Below are 21,900 nucleotides of genomic sequence, written 5' to 3' on the forward strand. Positions count from 1 at the left end.
ATTTATGAATGCAAACCATGCCCCTCTGATATAAAGCTTAAATCATCTTATGCTGTCACCCAGCCCAGGATGAAGTTTAAGTCTTCTGAACTGTGAACCACAGTCACTCTGCTCCTGATCTCTCATTCCCCCCCAACACAGGACACAGGTATGTGCACAGCCACGCAGTCAGCAAGACAAGTTTGCTGATCCAGCCAAAAAGCTTTTTCTGTTTTGCCTGTGGGATCAGTGGTGCTGCTGGGTTCCTGTGCCAGTGCTGGGCTGCTCTGCCTTCCCAGATCCAACCTACAAGCACACTGCCTCCAACCAGTGGCCACACCACACCCTGATACTCCTTCAGACTGGGGCATGGGAACGCTGTCACCCAACTTACCTGTTTCAGGGCGGAGGAGGCTAATGTAACTGGGAGGGTGTGGCTGATAAAGGCACCGTTGACAGATGAAACTGCATGCTTTGGCTTCCTATAAGAGATGCATGGTCCTTATATCTAAATAGCCTGATGTTAGTAGTACGGTCTGTACCACTGCAGTGAGAAGGATTGATAATAATAATAATAACAATAATAATAGTAATAGAATAAAAGAGAATGTGATGAGTAGTACCATTTAAGATGCTGGAGAACATCACAAAGATGTTTGTTTAGGCTGAAAGATCAGAGACAGACCCTGTGAGAAGATGTACACTCCTCCACAGTGGCCACTGGAAGCCAGGTGAGAGATGTGGCAAATTTGAACAGGCACATGTGTTAGGGCAGCCAGCTCTCCATCAAAACCTCCTTCTGCTATAAAGACTCAAGAACTTGATTATGACAAGTGTCTTAAACACTACAGCTCTAACTTATGACTAGATTTCCAAAAGTGGTATGTGCAGGTTATCTCAAGTCCTCAGTGGATATGGGGTACTTAAAAAGAGGATCTTTTATCTTATCTTGAAAATATGCTCTGTAACTGTAGTGCAAAACTAAATATTAAACATGGAAAAAGAAGCATGAAAATACTCTAACTTCTCCATCCCACTGTCTGGCTTTGGAGTGTCTTGCCTTTTAAGTGCAAAGGTTTCTACTGCCAAAACATCAGGGTTTTAAGTGATTAAACACAACCACTGCTTACACTGCAAAAAAAATGATCTATATGATATATGAAACACTGATACCTTCTTCTTCACTCCATCTCCATTATCATTATCACCCTACCTGTCCTAACATTTACCTTTGCTGGATTCTCCATGCCTGATCCAGAATCTAACCTGGAAGATGGTGCCAAAATGGGTCTTTCTTCATGTGAAGATGCTCATGCAATTAGTGCAATGCAAAGTTAAACAAAACCAAATTAAGGACAAACAAACAAGCAGTGTGATTTGGCAAAAAAAGTTGGAGGAAACACTTTTCCATTCACTTTGCAGGTAACATATTTGCCAGAATGCTCATGAGACAGAACCAATCTGATGGTTTATAGCTTGGGAAAAAAAAACAGTTATAATACATTTTGAATGCAAATATTTATCCAACCTTCCTTTCAGAACAAAGCCCTAGAGCTATAAAAAGAGTTGATCACTTGTTTCTGCTATTGAATTCATATAGATTTTTACCCTCTTTAGACAAAAGCCTAAGTTGTGCATTCACATGACATGGCAGGAGATGGAGTGAGGCTGCTAATATCTGAAGAAGAAAAAAAGAAGGCAAACATTCAGGAGCATTCCTTCAGCACAAGACTGAAGCAGTCTGTTCATTTGGCCCCAGACTGTTTCTCAGGTGATGGCTTCAATGCCAAAGAGCACCAGCTTGTATATCTGCCACCATACAGACACCACAATCACCAGCCAGTTAAAGGGAACATAACTTATGCACAGAACCTGTTTATTAAGTTTCTCCCTCGTTACTGTAAAAAGGCACCTTCATTCTCCAAAAGCCTGGGTGATTCTGGAACCACATGGGCTAAGGCTTTCCATTTAACTTTTCCATTTAACTACAGCTGCTTTTATGCAAGAATAAATGTAATATAATTAATAGTCAACAGATAGGACTAAGTTCTCATGCAGGTATGGGAGCATTTTAGTAATTAGGACTCTGATTAAGACAGGGCAGCTTTAAACTAACACTGCAGAAGTTAAGCAAACACTTAACTGGCTTCCTGTATTCAGGCCTAAAAGCCTGTTGAATTGACCAGACCTTAGAAGAAAAGCATGATAATGTATCCTGCACACCAGCAAGTCATAAGCAGGGAACACACCCCTCTACCCACTTGTAATTAGAACTAAGATATGGAAATTGTACAGCAGTTGAATAAGTTTGAAGTTTGGATCATCTGGCATTTAAACAGTGAAAGGTGTCTAATATCTTATATGTATAACTCTTCTTTTTAATCAATTGTGAAGTAATATTTAATCTTCTTAAAGGCTCTGTACTTCACTGACAGCTTTTTGTTAAATCAGCTCCCATACAGTCTCCCAATGTTCTATGCATTGGTTCCTCTCACAATGGTCATCACAGTAATACATCAGTCCCAACACATTCCACACTAGACAAGAAACTCCTCTGCACCTGGAAATTAAAACAAAAATCCAAAAGCAGAAGCTAGTCCAATTTATATGCTAAACTCAGATGTGTGACCACCACCCTTCACTGATGGTACACTAAGGATGTTAAGGACAAATCAAGAATCTATGTTTGGCCCTGAAAACATGGGTGCACAAACACAAAATGGAAAGTAGTAGATTATGAACTAGTTCTGGGCACCATACTTCAGGAAAGCCATGCAGTCTACCCAAGGGGAGGCAAAGAGGAAAGACAAGAGCATTTATGGACACAGAAACCAACTCAATGTGGCCAGTTTGCAGGAATCAGTGGTCTTTAATACAAAGAAGCAAAGTCCAGAGGAGTGATGTTAACAGCTTTTAAATGCATAAAAGGCAATAACAAAGAATGAAATTATGGTTTTAGTCTTCATAAATCTGAATGTAGTAACATTAGCAGATAAGATTCCAGACAGTATTCCTATTAGCAAGCACCATAATACAGATAGTGAGGCATTGGAATTGATTTGCCTAAATTTGTAGACTCATTATCAGGATTATTAAGGAAAACGTGATGCAAAAGGAAAAAAAATAAAATCACATCTGCCATGGATAATGTTACCTGAAATGGATCCTAATAAGCAGGAGAAGAGCCAGACAATTTCCCAGAGCTCCTTTAATTCCCTTTTAAGTAAATAGACATATATACATATATGACATAGAACAGTTATTATCCACCAAAGAACCATCATTTTATAGGTTGTGGAGTTTTTTTTGCCTAGTTTTATCACCTCCTCATCTGCCCAGGATTTTAGGTTTTGTGCTATCACAGAAATAAATCTTCATTCTTTTTGCTATGGGGTCACCAAACCACTACTCAAAGACAGATTGATGTTTAACACACTGTAATCTGCTAAATGTGAACCTACCAGGTTTATAACGCAGATACTATCAGATGGTTTCAGAATTAAAGACTCAGTTTGACTTATTTTGCTGCAGGCAGAATACATAACTTTTGTGCAATGTTCCTCTGTTGGCAAAGGAGGTCAAGATTCAAGATTTTCAAGAATATCTTGGCTTTTCTAAAATTTCAGTTATTTAGAGGAAGCATTGCCTTGTTTATTTTTTGAAGAAAATGAATGGATGTTATAAATCATTAGAAAATAAGTCAGGTTTCCTAAAGCATATTTAAATATGCATAAAAACACACAGACACCATTTTCCACATAAGGCTAATTTGGGCACAGTTTTAAGCCATCTTTGAAGTCCAATTTCAAGACAGAGAAGTCAAAACTGTTTAATTAGCCAGGGTGGTTAGATGAGAAGATGGAAATATTGTGCCATGCACACTTTTTCCCCATGGTCCCTTCAGAGTCAGTGACAGATGCATTGAACTAGAAGGCTGTCAATGGCACTGCTGCTGTGACACCAGCTGATGGAGCTGCCAAATTCCACAACCAAAACCTGAATGGGACAGCTGAGTGGCTTCTTACCCAGCGGTCTCAGGATGACAGAACAGGCTGACAAACAACCACATCCTCAAAGCCTCAAAGATCTGAGGCCAACTGCAAAGCTTTGCACAGAAGAAAACATCTGTAATGTCCTCATGACGGCAAACACCCAAATTCCTCTCTATTTGTAATACCTGTAATTAACAGGTGTGGAATAGTTTGTCAACAGCTGTTATCATAAAGCTATGGTATTTGTCCTACAAGCACAGCAGTGCTCTGTGAAGCTGTAACCACTGTCCAACACTCCCTTTCCCACAGAGCACAACAAATAAGATAATGAAATCACCCTCAAACAGAAACTGAACTCACACCAGAATAGAATTCAAGTTCCCCATCTGTTTTCTTTTTCCTTCCAAAACTGATATAAGCTTTGAAATATTTACTTACTGTTGCTAGTTCCCTGAAATTAATATAGAGAGTAAAGGCATCTCCTTGCCATTTTCACTAAGAGGAACTGCTTCCTAACACAGATATGGTCTAATATTTCTGATTACTATAAACAGGTGAGGTGACATCACAGTGGGTGGTTTCCTAAAATCCAGGAAAGGGTCATTCACCTAAAAGCAATTTACAACCCATATTGTTTAATTCTTAACTATTGCATTCTTATTATGTACTGTTATTTAGTAACCTATATACTACTATTTCTGAGAGAAGCCAGTTGCTGAGGTATGTTTTTTAAACCAATGCTACATGTATACTCTCTTGTAACCCAATACAAAGCTAGGATCAAGTGGATATTCACATGTTCATGATCTAATAAAAAGTAAATCCATCCCTCATTGCCATGGAATTACTGCAGGATTGAAACAAAAGGGAAGTTTAATACAATACAGAATCCTTAAACAGATCAGTGCAGCAGAGGATGAGAACACCCTGCAAGTCTTCATACACTAGGCAATACTCACAATGCTTCTACCAACAAAGAGTTCCACGCCTGCCCACTGTGTTCACTAAGCTCAAGAAAAGAAAACATGGCAGATGGGTGGATTCTCTGCAAATATGTATTTAAAAATACTTCAGAGGCTTTATTTGACAAATATTGACATCATTGAAGTGAATGGAAAAAATTATTTTAGTTCAATAGAGACAATAATTTTACTCTGTGGAAATACCAGTACAAAATCCTTGAGGCTTAAAATATATAGTTATTCAGATCAGGCAATGATCTGTCTTCAGGTAGACCTCTTGATATTTGACACATTTCAGGCACCACAAAAATGTACTGCCATTAAAAATATTTGATCAGTTTGAAGTAGCCAGCAAATGCTTACACATAAGTTATTTTGACAGCTGACAGATAGAAAAAAAATATGACACCAAACAATGTTTACCAGGAAGTAATTTAAAACAACAAATTAACAACATTTATGTTCTTAGAATATCTTGAAATTCTAATACAAATTATTTTTCATTTGCACTTAATACCATGCTGTATTTATTTATTTATGCTGTAGTTATTTTTTTTATTTGAAATCATAATATACTTTAAATTATTTTTCATCTAGCTATGAAGAGGAAAAAAATGGACAAGAGAAAACTCCAATGATGAATGTTTTCTGCCTAGTGTGAAACATCAAAAATATCTAGCCTAGTAAATCCTAATCTAGGTTAAAGACACCCTTGGCTTTCAAGGCCACCAGTATTCCAAGAGGTTCTGTAAGTCATGGCTGAAAAAGTATCCCCCCAAAGTGCCTGGACAAGTTCCCTCTTTTTAAAGACATCAAGTCCAATGAAATCCTTCAAGCCAAAGATAACCCAAACTTTCTGCTTTCTGATTTTTGTTTCTTATGTAAGTTAGTGAAGCTGCCTGGCAGGCTCACTTAGGACCTCTGAGAATAGTTCAGTTTCCCATTAAGCGCCTTTCTAAGATGTTTGAGCCCACAATAATTTAGTATCAACACAACACAGATAATTGTCTACTACCATTTTCTCTTTCCATGACCTTAAGTATAGGGATCTAGTAAACTTAATGGAAGACCACTGTGGGTAAAACACTGAAGTAAGTGAAGAAGGGGAAGGAGCTGTAATACAAATTTTTTGGGGGAGAAAATTTAAAGAAATGAGGAGTATTTTGTGGCACAAGTGCCATGCAATTCTAAAGCAATACATATATATATACAATAGGAATCACCCCATACTCCACTGATTTACACTCCTGGTTTGAACCAAATTAAGACTTAGTTAAGGTTCACTTCAGAGATACCAGACCAGCTGAAGAAACCAGAGATATCAGATCATCTGAAGTCATAAGGTTCAGTTTCAGCAATGGTGACACATAACTGTTTTTCTGAAGCTAATGGTAATTTTCCCACAATGTTTGCATTACTTGTTGGCTTCATAACACAAATGGCTTGTTTGGTAGTTTCCTGGCTGGAAGGACCTAGTTGCTGCCAGTTGGCGGTACCAGGCAAATCATTTCAGCAAAGAAAGGCTGATCCTAATCTCTTCTCATGCAAGGCTAATACAGTATCAGCGAAGAATTCAGTATCTGTATTCCTTTGGGTGCACAGCTCCCAGCTGAACTTTCGACTCATAACCTGGTTGTTATATATATAGGACTTTCTCATCTTGAAGTAAAGTAATGTTCAGTGATTCTTAAAAGCATCTGGAAAATCCCACAGCCCCTGAAAGGCTCACCAGCTCTGAACTGTGATAGTCTGGCTACTGGCACCAGGGGACATTCCTTATGTGAGGGTTTGACAGTAGAGGGGAGGGGGTAAAATGTGCCTAGCTGTACTTTGGATCTAATTACATCTTCTTATAGCTCCAAGGATCTTATCACCTTTAGTTCCAGAGTGTAATATAACTGTCCTGGTTTAGGGAAAAATTGGGAGAAAACCTCCAGAAGGAGCCCCCAGAGAGCAAACCGCCACAGCCCCTCCCCCCGACCTGGTTTGGGAAGAATTTCCTCAAACATAAGTGGAAAAAAACCTGTTTGTTTAACAAGTAATCCCCCCAGCACCAAAAAAAAAAAAAAAAAAAAAAAAAAAAAAAAAAAAAAAAGAAATTAAGAACACCAGATGATAAAAACTCTTTCACCACTCTGAAGAGATGACAAATTCAGAAAGTGCCTCCTGGGAGTGGTCACCCAGTTCTCAGTCTCTGATGCTGGGGATGCCCACTGCAGACCACAACGCGCAGGCTCTCGGTGTTTCCTGGTGCTCCCCCGGTCCCAGTCTAGAGCAGGTTGGAATGATATTCAGGAGAGGGAAAGAAAAAAAAAAAAACAGTCCCGCAAAAAAAATTGGACTGCCTAACTAAACTGACTAATAAGCAAAAGCAAAGATAGCAAAGGCAAAAGCAGAAGCAAGAGCAAGCAAGCAAGCAAAGCCTCTCCTAGACAACAGACCACGGGGGGAGGTGAGCCGGCTGATAACAATACAAAACAAACCTTCACTTTCAGAGTCAGTTCTGAAATCACAGAACATAATATCAAACATAAACAGAAACACATGATTTGGGATACAAACACCATAACATCACCCTAGGACAATAACCTATGCATTCAACCCTCATAGTGATCCTCCCCAGCCTACAGTGCATCTTTTTCCATGCGGATTGAAAATCTCAGCAGATACATCCAAAAACAGGAGCATTAAGCAGCACCTTGCAGCATTTCTTAATCATTCTTCCTCCTTTTTTTTCTGCATACTTCTGCAGAAGCTTCCACTTATGAGATGTAGGGCTCTGTAAACACTCATTTCTTCAGCATTATCTGAAGTTTAATAATTTCCCACTTTGGCACACTGACTTGTGCACACTTTAAGGCTAATCCCCCAAACTCCCTATTGGCAGCACAAAGAGTACAGGTGTCTGCCCTACCTCTGGAATTCCTGATACCAGACATCTAATTTTTGTGTTCTTCAACAGTCCTTATGAATCCTGAGAGCAATGCCTCTACTGAATTATTTTGGTTGCTCAGTTTCACATTTAAAAACAGCTGCTTTGGAAAACTGGAAAACTATGACTTCCACTTCGATAATACTGTGCAGTTCAGTCTACAGATCATTTAATTTTGCTTGGAAGCCACCTAGGCAGGTTATCAAAAAGCAGTTTACCTTCGCTATTAGTCTACTGCTTCTCTGCAAGATTTATTAAATTCAGACTGTTAAGCTAATATATTTTCACAGCTCCACATACTAAGCAAGGAACATGTAAAATTCTTAGCCTTTGTGATTTTAGGCAGAGAAAAAGTTCAGCACTGTTAAGAAAAAGGTTTAAGACAAGTTATCCTACAAAATGTTTGGGACTTCAAGTTCACAAACCAGCACTCTAAGCACTGTTATTTGTAGAATTCTTTTAACCTTCTTAAGAGTCCAGTCTTCTGCATAGTGAAAATAGGTGGGAGGAAAGAAGGCAAATGCTACTTCTATCCGCCACATAACTAAGCAGTGCCACAGTGATCATCTGATCATTTACATTCTTCATAAGTTCTTTTTAAGTCACTCAGAGATTTTGCTGAAATTTCCAGAATAAAAGCAAAATGCTCCTTTCATTAACTTATGCATGAATCAAGGTTTTATTACAAGTCATATACATATGCAAGGTTGGATGAACAAGTATATTTTAACTAAAGGGTAAGCTGATATGAGAAGGTGACTGAGACAGAGGAGCAATGTCACAGCAATTCTGGATTCTTGATTTTTTTTTAGTGTAGCAAAATAATGCAATCCCATGAGCAGAAAGTGAGAAAGAGAAAATGGCTAAATACTTAGTCTTCATCTCCCCATTCCCCTACTATGCCCTGCAGAGGTGCCCTGTGAACAGAAGCAAGCAAGATCTACAAATGTGAAACCCTTCTTCTTGCAGACACCAATGATTGCTGTCCTCAGCACAGATTCAGCCAGCATTTGTCTTTCTCCCTTTTGTCCTGCAAATTCATCCTGCAGACCTCTAACAACTCTGCATCCGGGCAATATCTGCATGCCACAAGGCGATCTGGAGAGAGACTGCTGTCTCAACATAGCATGGAGATGACTCAATAGTGACAAAGTAAATCATCCTTCAAAGAGAAGTCAATAGTGAATAACTAATTTTATCTATCAAGAGTTAACATGCAATGAATACCTGTAAAGGTTACTCAACATAAAATCTACTAGTGGTTAGACCTGAGCTCCCTCACATAAGCTAACCAAAGAAGTCTATGAAGTAATAAATCCCACTTGACTTCTCATGAAAAGCCTTAAAAACAGCAAACTGTATGTATACACTCCTAGAAAAAGATTATGCCCCAAGAGACAGATTACAGCCAGATATCTTACTTAAGATTTTTTAAGTACTGTAAGTATTTTGTAAGTATTTCTTAGGAATCATGTCAAATTGCCATGTAAAAATACTTTAAAAAACAGTGAATGTGTGAGCAGAATAGTTTGCAATCAATTACAAAAAACCATAAAGCTGCTTTAAACAGCCCAAAACACTTGCTGAACCCACACACACTGTGAAGCAAATAAACAGTCTGGAAGTTAATTTCAGACCATTGAAAAGTTCAATGCACTTTTCACTTCTGTCACTATTTTTTTTTTTTTTTCACTTACATAAAAGCATTAATCTGTTTGGATTTTCTTCTTGAATGTACTTTTCAAGTTTTTATATACATTTCTAGCATGGCATGGTATCTTTCCTATAAACTCAGTGAAAAAATAGCTTATGATATTTAAAACATTATATTTAATTAAAAGAAATTAACAGTCCTCTTAAAATGTGCAAGCAGCAGTTGTATATTCAGAAATCCAGGCTGTAAGTATACATCCCTTAAATTTTCCTAACTTCTTGAATAAATAGATCCTTTGAGGTTTCCCAGATAAGATATATTTTAGATTACTTAGGCTACCCAAAGAATGCTTTTGCCACTTGTGAGCTGAAAGTACATTTATCTTGCTATAAATAAGATGACTCTTAAAGAACAAAGTTCAGAAGTGTTAATGTCAACCCTTTAGTGGACATATCTTTAATAGGTTAACTCCATGTCTCAAAGCACCTAAACTAGTTTAACTCAAATTTGAAATCAATTCTGACCTTTACAATATATGCAAGTCAGGAAAATCTGATTGAATAATTTCAGAATTAACTTATAAAAGTTTTATCATAAAAGCTAGGTAGGTACAAAGCTGTTTTGAAAGTTTTCATTTAAATATTATGTTGATTCACAACTACCATGAAAATCACACAGACTGAAAGGTATAACTGACATGTCCAAGAACAATCTACGTATGGAATAATTCAATTCATCAGAAGCAAATCCTCTCGTCCCTACTTTACAGTACTTGGGTTTAGATAGGCTGCTTCAAAAGAGAAAAGTGCAAGGGCAATTAGCAATTGTTGTCTCTTTCTTTTACTACAATTAATTTTTTTTTACAGTATGAATGGTCTTGTGCAAAACATAGATGAAAACTTTGGATGTTCCAGGTTAGAAACATTAAATAGTGAAGTTAGCATAGCAATACACACTGGGTTGAAATTCACACTGTATAGAAGGCATGGAAAAAAGTGTTAGGTTTTTTAAGTATAAAAGAATATTCACATTGTCTTGAAGTAATACACTGTTCTCCTTCTCTGTGCAAGGAATTTAATCCAGTGTGTGCAAATCTGCATTAGAATCCACAACCTTGCAGGCTTTGCAGAAAAAACAAATATTTATTTTTTTTGTATCTACACATAAGGTCAGAGCTACCTCTGTTAGATACTATTCATATTTGCTTGCATGCACATGTATCACACTGCAATAGTAGTTAATAAGAGAAACATGTTAGCCTTTCATATTTTTTTTAAGTCCTCAATGACAATAAGAGTTTTTACAGTTCATAAAGTGAACCATAAGGTTCTGCTAAAAAAATGACAGCACTTCACAGAAAGGTTTGGGTTAAAAGGCAGCTTGCCAGTCTAATCCCCTTGCCACGGACTATGACATATTCCACTAGACCAGGTTGCTCAAAACCCCATCCAACCTGGTCTTGAACTTTTGCAGTGATAGGATACACACAACTTCTCTGAGAAAGCTGTTCCTGGGTCTCACCACTCCCATTAGCCCACATAATTTCAGAAGATTTGGGAATTCTGGTCTCCAGGCTATCTCTTAACAATCTTATCTCAAGATTTCCCACACAGCAACTAAGCCTATCCATTTAGACCACTAGGGCCACTCGGTACTAACAGGGTTTTCAAGACATCATGCAAGGAGTCTGTACCTACCAGCCTCATCAGTTAGCGAATATACAGTGTTTTGAACACTTATGTCAACACGAAAATGTCAGCATTTACAGCACAGTTTCAGAGCCAATTTCCCATATGTATTGATTGTATACCATTTCAGACATGCCAGAGGGCACAAAGAAAGGCTGGAACAGAATTAAGACATAGCCTAATGGCCAGAAGCATAGCCAAGGGCAGGATAACCCTTTCAGTTTAAAAGTTTAGCCCTATGCCTAGCTAAAGTGATGTCACATGGGCTGTAGGCATGAGAGCAAAACACGGACACTCTCTGGACCATTAATACTTTGTGATTCTTTTGGCAGGGAGAGTTAATAGAGTTAATTTTTGTGATAGTAGCTGGTTTACAGCTATTCTGGATATGACAGTATTGATAACACAGGAACTTCTAGTTATTGCTGAATAGCACTTTCACAGCATCAAGGCCTTTTCTGCTTCTGATCTGACTCCACTAGAAAGAAGACTGGGTTGAAAGAAGTGCAGGGACACAACCATGACCCCACCTCACACATAGGATATTCAAGATCATATGGTGACATGGTAGGAGAACCGTTTGCCGTGCTGACATTTGTCTTGCCAAGTCATCACGGCACATGGTGAAGCCCTGCTTTCTTGGGGATGGCTGAATACCTGCCTGCACATGGGAAGGAGTGAAAAAATTCCCTGTTTTGCTTTGCTTGCATGTCCAGCTTTTGCTTTCCCTATTAAATCATCTTTAGCTCAACCCACAGATTTTCTCCCTTTTACTCTTTCGATTCTCTCTCCCAGTCCCATCAGGCAGGGGAGTGCATGAGCAGCTGTGTGGGGCTTAGTAGCCATAGAAAGCTAAACCATGACACAGACTTCAGAGATTCTTAGATTCTGTCACCTAAAAAACACTGGTTCATGAATTGAAATCCAAAGGCCATAACAGAACCTTTAGGAAAGTTTTACAATTAGTATGTGTGGATATTTTCAGTTCAGTCAGAGAGAAAATGAAGGTTTCTAACCAGGCAGAAGTCTGGGAAAGAGTTGAGAAATAATGTAAATAATTCTTTATCTCTCGTTGTTCACATTGTTTATAGATAACTTCTGCCATTGTGCGTCATTCACTGCACACGAATGGTGTGAGATGTTTTTACTCTAGAACCAATAGAATGGGTCTGGATGATACTCTATAAAAGAGAGATGTATTTGAAATAAATGAGAGTTCTACTCTCAAACCTTCTGGAGTCCTTTCATGCCGTCCTGCTCAATGGCATCAGTATGAAGACAGGACTTCAAAATCACACTGAAGCATGACTCTCACCTAAAAATTCTATCAACTATTGTGTAACTGCTATATATGTTACTGTACATCTAAAAGTTCTAAGTGCATCTGTTGCTCAAATTAAGGCATCAGCCTTAATCACAGTAAAGTAAGCTAGTGTTCAAATGTTTTTAAAGGAAAAATAAACATATTGGTGAAAAAAATCTAATTTGGAGCACTTCATAACCAAAAAATCTTAAATTGTAGTTTACTTTTATAATAGAAAATAAGCCTCCCTTTAATGAATACAAACCTAACCATGCAGATTCTAATTTAACAATAGAAGCAACTAATTTGGGGTGGTTTTATAAACAGTGACAATAAATCTAAACCCCTAATAAATATAATGACCAATAAGTTTCAATGGTCTTAAAAAAACACTAAATTTCAGCGTGGAAGAAGAAAACCCAAACAAGCACGGCATTAGCATCTCAAACTCTCTGTATCTTACACATGCAGATAAAGTAACAGCTTAAGTCAATCACGTTTGACTGCTATTCAGTTATTTATATGAGTAAATGAAGCTGGCGTCCAAGTGGAGAGATGAACTGGCAGCGTGCCGTAGAGCCTTGAGTTACAATTTGTATATAATGGGGCACACACTGCAAACACTGACTGCAGTCTATCTATGGGGACAAAGCTAAGCAAAAGCACCAAAACAGGCAATACTCTGGCTTACCTAATGACAAAGCCAGAGATTTCTTCAATCTGCAAGTGAACATGCCAAGGACGGACCTGCAGAAGAATTCGGCCCAGCTGTGTTGTGAAGCCCTGGAATGGCCAGTGGAATTACATATACAGCAGTCTCCCTTGAGACAGGAAACCCTTGGTATGGGCTGTGTACCCATGCATTTGCAGTTCTATTACCTGAAAGGATCACCTATAGGCAGAATAAAAATGCCCATGGTTCCTGGAACTCTTGAAGACTCCAACATGCTGGACTGTACTACAGCCATGGTTGTAATGGAACGGCATGGTCTTTAATGAAATTATACATTAGCTGGCATGGAAAGGTCATCTCCACTGACTCCACAGACCTTTAAAGACCATTTAGGGGTGAGGGGTGGGGGGGGTGGGGAGAGGAATGCAGGAGAATGAAATTATTCCTCCACAGCTTGAACTAATTACATCAGACTTTAATATCTGAAGCAGGTTAGGAGCTCACAATCACATTTTACATCACCAGGAAAATGAATTAATATTTTGGGGTTACTTCACTGGTAGCATACAAAACCATAAATTTCACAGAAAGACTGATCCTTGCTTTTTAGGCTCGTTTCTAAGAAATTTCATAGTTGAGAGGAGTGTGTAAATAACTAATTTCCCTAATCACCTACTTATCAAATAAATGTATTACCATACACACCATGAACAGCTAATCACAGTAGCTTCTATAACCAATAGTGACTTCATCCTGCAGTTCCTACTAATTACCAACATATGGTGGGAATAATCCACTAGCCTTTTGTGGTGCTTAGAAGCACACAGTGAGTATCTGCCCACTTTAGCAAGAGATCTGCCATTTTGGAGGTGGTGAAGACTTGTACAATAGTAGCTTATGCGTCATAATGTGATTACACATTCCCCTCTACTCCTAGTATTTCTTAAAAGATTTCCTGCATGCATTTCATAGCAAAATTTCTTCATTCTATTTTACTGATTTCTAAGCAGCATTTATGACCATGTAAAAATGGCCTTTTAACTCAAACTAAGGAATAAAAAAAGTCATCCCTGTGGCCTTTTATTTCTCCAGAATTCATTCCTAATTGAAACATTGGCCAAAGCACAAACAAACTAACGTTAGTAAATACAAGACTGGACAGCCATTGCTTCTCAAGAGTAAAAACTGCCAATGCAGATATGGACCCAGAGATATTGCTGGTTTTACCTCTTCCAAAATAACTTTTCCAAGGAGCTACACCCTTGTCTAGCTTGCTCAGATTCTGAAAATTGCTGTTTATGACTGTGGCTGTAATAGCTGACCTAACCAGAAGTGCCAGAAATCAAACCACAGTCTTTGGAAAGCGTCAGGATCCATAAGATACAGACTCCTTATTTTGAGAGACTATGTGATTCCCAATCCTAAACCACATGAGATGGCTATGCCAGGATAACAGCTCAGATTCCACAAATCACATTCATATTGTTAGTAAAAGTTTTTTTTAGCATCTGGTGTACTTTTAAATGGACACCAAATCTGTTTGTCGGAGAGAGTCTGAGCTGCTAAATAAATAGTGATAAATTTCCTAATACTAGTGGCCAGAGTGTTCCTGCAAGTACAACGTGTGTTTATCAGTTTCCCACTGAGCTAGCGTTGACTTTCAAATTTCCTTTAATCTTATTATAGTAAACATAGTACAGCTCTCTGGCAAACAAGAGAAACATTCTTCCTGTAATATCATATGCTTCTTTTAAAGAAACCTAAGAGATGTCCAGAAAATAATTAGGCTCAACTTGGAATAACACAGTAAGCTTGTTTCCAAAGAAACAAGTTTCAAAAAATATTATAATTTTGGACTAAAAAAAAGGCTATTTTTGTAAGGACAAGACTGGCAAATTCTGATAGGTACTCAAAATAGTTTTTACATGTATTATATTTTTAAAGGCAGCTATTGAAACGCCAACATAAAAATATTTTTCTAGTTGGAAGCAGTCTACCTGAATTGAAGAAAAGCATCAGGAATTTTGGATTTAGAATTCAGAAAATAGGAGACTTTACTTTGTGAAGGAGCTTTTGCAATGCTCCTTCAAGAAGAAAGAACATCAAGTGCAGACAACTTTAAAAAAGTTAGATAATGAAAACAAAATTGGATCTATTATGGTACAGTTTGTATTTAAAGCCTCTTTTCATTTGAGAGGAATGTACAATAGACAAAGGTGGGATTTGTCTTACAGTTCAAAAAACCCGAAAATCTAGGCTGAGTTGTTGAATAACTTTATGTAAGTGACTGAAGGGACTTTGGGAACCTGAAAGCAAGACAGTTTCAGGTGACATTTACTAGCTCAATTTCCAGTTGTGTGCATTTGTCTTGTTTGCTTCAGGATTTCCACAGAAAAAGGGTCATTACATATATCAAAAATGAAGCATATTAAAGAGACAGATGATTAATCTTCCCCTGCCTACATGGAATCCAAGACGCTTAGAATTTGTTTCAGTTTGTAAGTGGTCACTCTTCAGACTATCTCAACAAAAACTGTTCTCACTGAAGAATCAGGCAAAGTTTCCATGGACACCATTAATGAAGAATATAGACAAAAGTCAACAAACATGCTTAGTATAAATCCATTGTGTGTAGTAATCTGAAAGGTGTCAGCCAGAGAACAATTTGAATCAAAATACAAGAGATAGCCATCTCTCTCTTTATGAGCAGACTTTACTGGATGCATCCATTAAGTCATGCAACATGTTCACATATTCCCATCTTCTTTGCCCATCAGCCTCCTCTTGTTCCTCACACAGGACATTGAGCTCCAAATTATGTTGACAGAACAGGAACAGACAAACGATAGATGGATCATAACAAAGAACATGCCTAGAGCAAGGATGTCTGATATCTGAGAGCTTCCTTTTGGATGCTTTTCTTTTGGATGTAAGTTCTGACCCACTATTTACACCCCTATCCCAAGCTCTCCCACATATTTTTAAATGACAACTTTCCAGATGTTATCTAAATGGAGACTGGCCAGATTTATGGGCAGGATCTCACTTAACTCTAAGCCAAGCTAGTGTTTTGGCCTCACTAGAAATGAGATTAGGTCTGAGATATGCTCCAGGGAAAAAACCTGCCGTTCCATGCCAGAAATGGTCATGGAGAATTTTTACAATGCTGTTTGTTTTTTTGTTAGCACTACTGTATAATATCAGTCTATTTGAGCATTATCACAACAGCACTTAAGTCGGATAATAGGATAGATGAGACATGGCTGGAATCCACAACAACACTGCATGTAAATGGAGACGGGCAACTAATTCACATCTAGACCAGCTCATCACAGTTTTCCAACTCCAGAAAGTGTTTGTACAACACAAGGTCAACAAGGCATGAGCTGTACAAGTGTTGTTTCCAAGTTTTAAGAGATGTTAAAAATTCAGGAAATTTTCAAGATTTATTGTGTTAAACCCACAGTCTGATGCTGTATTTGCGCACTGCCCATCACACTCAATAAAAACTGGTTCCAAAATAAAATTTGGAGGGTAAATAATATATTTGCCTTTTGCAGTGTACTTTACTTGTCCCACTTCCTTAGCACAAAATAGACGGAAACAAAATTTTTATGAGTCTTTCTCTACTTGAGTAGATCACAATTTTCATTTCCGCAAGCTTCATTGCAAATTATGGCTTCTTCAAATAATCACTTCCTAAGCAACAATGACTTTAAAACTGTTGGGAATGAGAGATAAATTTACCCTTTTTCTTTCTCTAAAAATCTTGTAATAAAGACAGTAGCATGCATATTTCTATATACAACTCATGTTTACAGTATAACCAATGGCCGCATGGTCTATATGAAAAACTGACCTTAGTAAATTCCCCTAGCTTTTACGATTAATCTAAAATGCACCATTATAACTCTTAGAGATATTATCTGAACAGCAACAAAGAACAAAATATTCAGAATGTCATAGATAAGTATGCTTAAGCACAGAACAAAAAAATATGTTAAAACTAGGTGCTGTAAGATGACTTTTTGAGAAAGACAGGTTACAACTGAAGTTGCCACGACTGTATCACACCAGATATTGAAAGATGGATTGCCCTCTGTTTTAATGTCCTGGAGCGAGACAGATTTTTATGGTCTACTTCCCTTTCTGAAACAGGCTTCAAAAATCTTCTTAAAATTGCTAATAAAAGGCTTAATGCATTGAGAACAAGAAATACCATGGTTTCAAGTGACATACCATCATCTACACAACTCATGTTAAAATCTATACTTCATCCCACAGAGAAGCTATGCATTGAAATAGGACTTGGAGCCGACAACTTCTAGCAACAGAAATATAGTCACGGGAGTAGGAAACACTCTCTTCTTTTTAACTTCTTATTGTTCCACATAGCACAACATTTTCCGCAATCTAAAAGCAGTCTTGGAGCAGTCACAGTGATCTAGAACAAAAAGAATATTTGTACCAAGCATGCTCTACACATGCAATCCTACGATTTCCATCATGATCTGAAGGAAATGCATGTAAAACTGAAGAACTGGTTAGAAATCCCCTTTTTGCAGCAATGACAACTATCTTCTGTTTCTACATGAAAGACGGATCTGATCCCTAATTATTCAAATAGTATATTTCAGAGTAAGAAATGCTTTCATAAAAGAGATAACTGTTTATAATTTAAAATCATTTACCCCAAAGAAGAAAACTAAAGAAAAACATGAAACTGTAAGAAGCCAGCCAAATGACTAAAAAACAGAGAATGGAAATTTTTTTCCCTTTACAGCAAAAACTGCAGAAAAAAAGGTTTAATGTGTTTTAAGCAAGCTTGAAGTTTTAAGTGGATGTTTCTAAACATCTCCCCTTAAACATTTCCCCCTGCCTGAGGCAACCAGACACCAGGATCAGGGCATGATTCTCACCATGTGCTGGAATCCAGGAGCTACCCCCACAGGTGAGATCTCCTAGGCAATACTTCTAGTGCCCTGTGGGAGATGCAGTCAACCACAATGCTGCACTAAGGGAACACAGTGAAGCATTTCTAGCATTTCTAAATGACAGTTTTAAAGTCTTAAGCCAACATTTCTCACCACTCCCAAACGCAATGAAGAACATAAACAGCCTTATGGACCCTTATACGCAGAAGGGCTATGGCCAGTGACAGGCAAACAACCATGAAGAAGCACCAGCTGTCCTTTCCTAAAGCTGCTGTGTCCACACCCAGCAGACAAGCACAAGGCTACAACTATCCAAATTTCCCCGTCAAAAACTAGTCTGCTACCACATGCCAAACTAGGGAAAAAAAATAATTAGCCATCTTCATTTTGAACTGAAGAGATTTCAGCAAGACAGCCCTGGTAGGTTGCAGGGCTGTGCTGTCCAGCTCAGCCAGGAGTTTTTTAGTAACAGATATATGAGCAATGGTGCAAGAAGCAGGGACTAGTCCACACCCCTGAGGCAGATGGCTAGTATGGGCTTTAGGCTGCATGGTACCTCAGTAACAGCATGCTGCAAATGGACCACGTCTACTGCTGCAGCTAGCACCGCCCAACAGGGACTGACAGGCACAGAAGACACTCTATGTATTTCACAGGGTTTTACTTCAGGCTGTATATGGTCCTATGGATTGTATTCCCAGAAACAACTCTAGCACGTCTCTTAGTTTAGATTCATCTTAAAGGAATCCAACTGGCCCACCATGAGGTATATGGAGATGGACAGTAAGTGGAATCGAAGGATGGGCATCAAAAGCCCACTGACATGAACCACAACACTATAATGTACAACCACACCCAAGAGCATCTGCATGAGGAGGGAAAGACTTTTTTTTGCTACTCTTTAAGATATTTTTCAGATGTCAGTAAATCTGCACAGTAGCGTGAACTACTCTATTCTTACTCAGTAACTTGGAATTGCTCATTGAAAAAATTCTAACTCTAGATCAGAAATTGGTAAATACCACTGTACCAATCCCAAATTGGAATTTACCAGTTTCTGATGATTGGGTTAGAATTATTACATTATTTTAGCAATAGTAGTAGAATTAAACCAGTTACCAGATTTATTAAACAAAACTCAAACAGGACTATTTATTACAAAAGATTATCTGGATCTCTGAGATTTACACTTTCACAGACAATGACAAATGGTAACTCAAACTAAGCATTTTCCAATTTATTGATGCAGTTCACTGGGTACTTCAGATATTAATTTTTACCCTAACCTGATACTATGAAAAGAAAAAAATCTCTATAGTTAAATTCAACTCTTTATACATTTGTTCTATTCCCAATTAAAAGTCAAGCACAGTCTATTTGAAAGATAAAAAAAGAAAAACACTATATTTCAGCTAAACAAATCAGCTCAAAACCTTGGATTAGTGGCATTTATTTTTGTGGTGCTCTTGTGGAGGTCTTAGAGAGGCTTTTAATTGACACATCTTTCACTTACTTATACTGCAAAAGAAGACTGAGCAAAACTCGCTGCTACCACACATGCCTGCTTCCCACATAAAAGAGCTCTGCCCAAACAGCGGGCTGCAAGAGAGGTGAAAAGACAAAATCCTACTTGCTAGGTTTCTCACTCATCCTACAACAGAGATTTTACAAACCAGTCCTCTCTTTTCAGCTGCACAGTGATCACAGATTTTTAGAACTTGGGACTTCACTTGGATGACAGCAGTTCATGAGGACCATGTAAAAGAAGTGAGAGAGAGACCACTTGCTCAGAGCCTGAACACTGTCACAGCACCCTCATGTCCTGGGTCTCAGCATAGGCACACTGCTGTTCCACACAGTTACTTTCTGGAAGTGATTTTTTTTTTTTTTTTTTTAATCTTAGGGTATTGCACTACGTCAATTTTTGCAATAAATGAAGAAAGAGCAGCCTGAGAAGCAGGAACCAAGTTCTGCAAGTGAAGCATCTGCATTAAAATACATAAAGCATTATAAGCAAATACTTCAGGCTGTGTGTACTTTTTGAAGTTCAAGAAACAATCTAATCCCCTAAAGAAACACAGCATCTGTATTGTATTGGCACGGGTGGGAACACAAGATTCTGAAGTGATTGCTAATTTCACCCTGGTTGAGCAAGAAATAGCCTTGAAGTAGCCTGATAAGCAACTTCCTAATTGGGGCTCTGAGCTGACATTGCTTGGTCTTGCACCTGCTGCTTCTTGATTGTTGAGAGGGCTGTGGGATTCCTAACCTGGGGCTTTTTCTCAGGGAATCTCTATCATTTGGCAAATGACTAGTCATTTGGGATTTCATTCTGTTTATTTCTCCCCTTTCAGAGGGAAAAAAAAAAAAAAGATTTAACTTGTTATGAGCTGTTAATTTTGTCCTCAAAAATCCACCAAAAGTTATATAACCACTTTCACAATAGCATGCTAAAAATAAGAGCTGCTCAGCCAAATGCCACTGCAATTTTTTTATAAGACCTGTGCCTCCAATTCTGCAAGACCTGTGGAAGCACAAATATTTCCTTAACTTTAGCAGAAAGCCATTCGAGAGCTCCTTCCGAGACAGACATGGGTTTGTATAATCCTCAAATTCAACGTAAAAAAAAGAAAAAACGAGTGTCTGTATACACACACGTATATTTCAAAGTCATGACTTCAAGTAATGCTATTCGCTCTTGGAGCGGATCCCTCGTGGGGTTTCATAATCACAAACCATCATTAACCCAAAGCAAAGAAAGAAAGGTACAAAGGGGCACAGGTTTCCAGCACGAGCTAATTTTTTTTTTCTGGTTTGTCTTTCTTTTTCCTTTGCGAGGGAGCGTGGGGACGCGACGCGCGACGCTCCAAACGCTGGGAAACCTGGCCATCCAGGAGACTTCCCAGGGCGCTCGGAGCAAGGCAGCCAGACTCGGCGCCGCTCTCGCTGATTTCGCTCCGTGCCCCTGCAAGCGCCCCGCGGGCGGCGAGGGCTCGGACGCGCCGCTCCCCCGAGGCGAGCGCGGCCCCGCCGAGCTCCCCCGCCGCGCCGAGCCGAGCCGAGCGGGGCCGGGCCGGGCCGGGCCGGGCGGCAGAGGGGCGCGGTGGTGCGGGACGGCGCCGTGCGGGACCGGGCTGCGGCGGCCCCGCGCTGTCACCGCCACCGCGCCCGCGGCCCCGCCGCCTGTCCCCGGAGGGGCGGTAGCAGGGCAGGGGAGGAGGAGGAGGAGGAGGAGGAAGGGAGCGAGCCGCCCGCAAGAGGAGCGGTGCCGGGTCGGGGCGCTGGGCGCCCCCCGGCCGCCCCTTACCTGCACGAAGGCGGGGAAGGGTCCGCAGCGCGCTCCGTCCGCCGGCTATAGATCCCAAGAGGCGATGAAGCGGGGTGGCGGTCGCCGCCCTCTGCCGCTGCTGCCGGTGGTGCGAAGCCCTGGCCGGCTGCAGATGCCCATAGGCGCTCGGTGGGGCCAGCGGTGCGCGGACAGAGCGAGGCGGCTGTGCCGGTCCCGACGGCTGCGGGGAGCGCGGCACTGGCTCGGCGCAGCCACTGCCCGGGGAGAGGATCAAGGCCCCGCTTTCGATTGGCTCCGGTGGCCAAACAGCTCACACCGGCCTGCCCGCCCGCCGCCTCCCGCCCGCCTCCCCTCCGCCGCCCCACGCGCTCCGCTCCCGGCGTCCCGCTCCTCCCTGCCGCCCGCCGGCTTCCCAACCTGGCGGGCACAGCTAGCTCCGCTCTTTCCCCCTCACACCCTCCCGCTCCCCCAATACGCCCCCCCCTTCCCTAAAG

The 21,900-nt window shown here is 39.8% G+C and overlaps 1 protein-coding gene across 1 annotated transcript in view; it reads right to left on the reverse strand.

The window, feature by feature from the left end:
• Positions 1-21,653, reverse strand: part of GREM2 (gremlin 2, DAN family BMP antagonist) — a 42,093-nt gene extending 20,440 nt beyond the window's left edge. The window contains exon 1 of the mRNA XM_021527045.2: positions 21,425-21,653. The gene's annotated coding sequence lies outside the window, so the exon portion shown is untranslated. The remainder of the gene's footprint in view (positions 1-21,424) is intronic.
• Between the last annotated feature and the right edge of the window lie 247 nt (positions 21,654-21,900).

The sequence above is a fragment of the Lonchura striata genome, chromosome 3, assembly GCF_046129695.1.
Source record: "Lonchura striata isolate bLonStr1 chromosome 3, bLonStr1.mat, whole genome shotgun sequence".
NCBI lineage: Eukaryota > Metazoa > Chordata > Aves > Passeriformes > Estrildidae > Lonchura > Lonchura striata.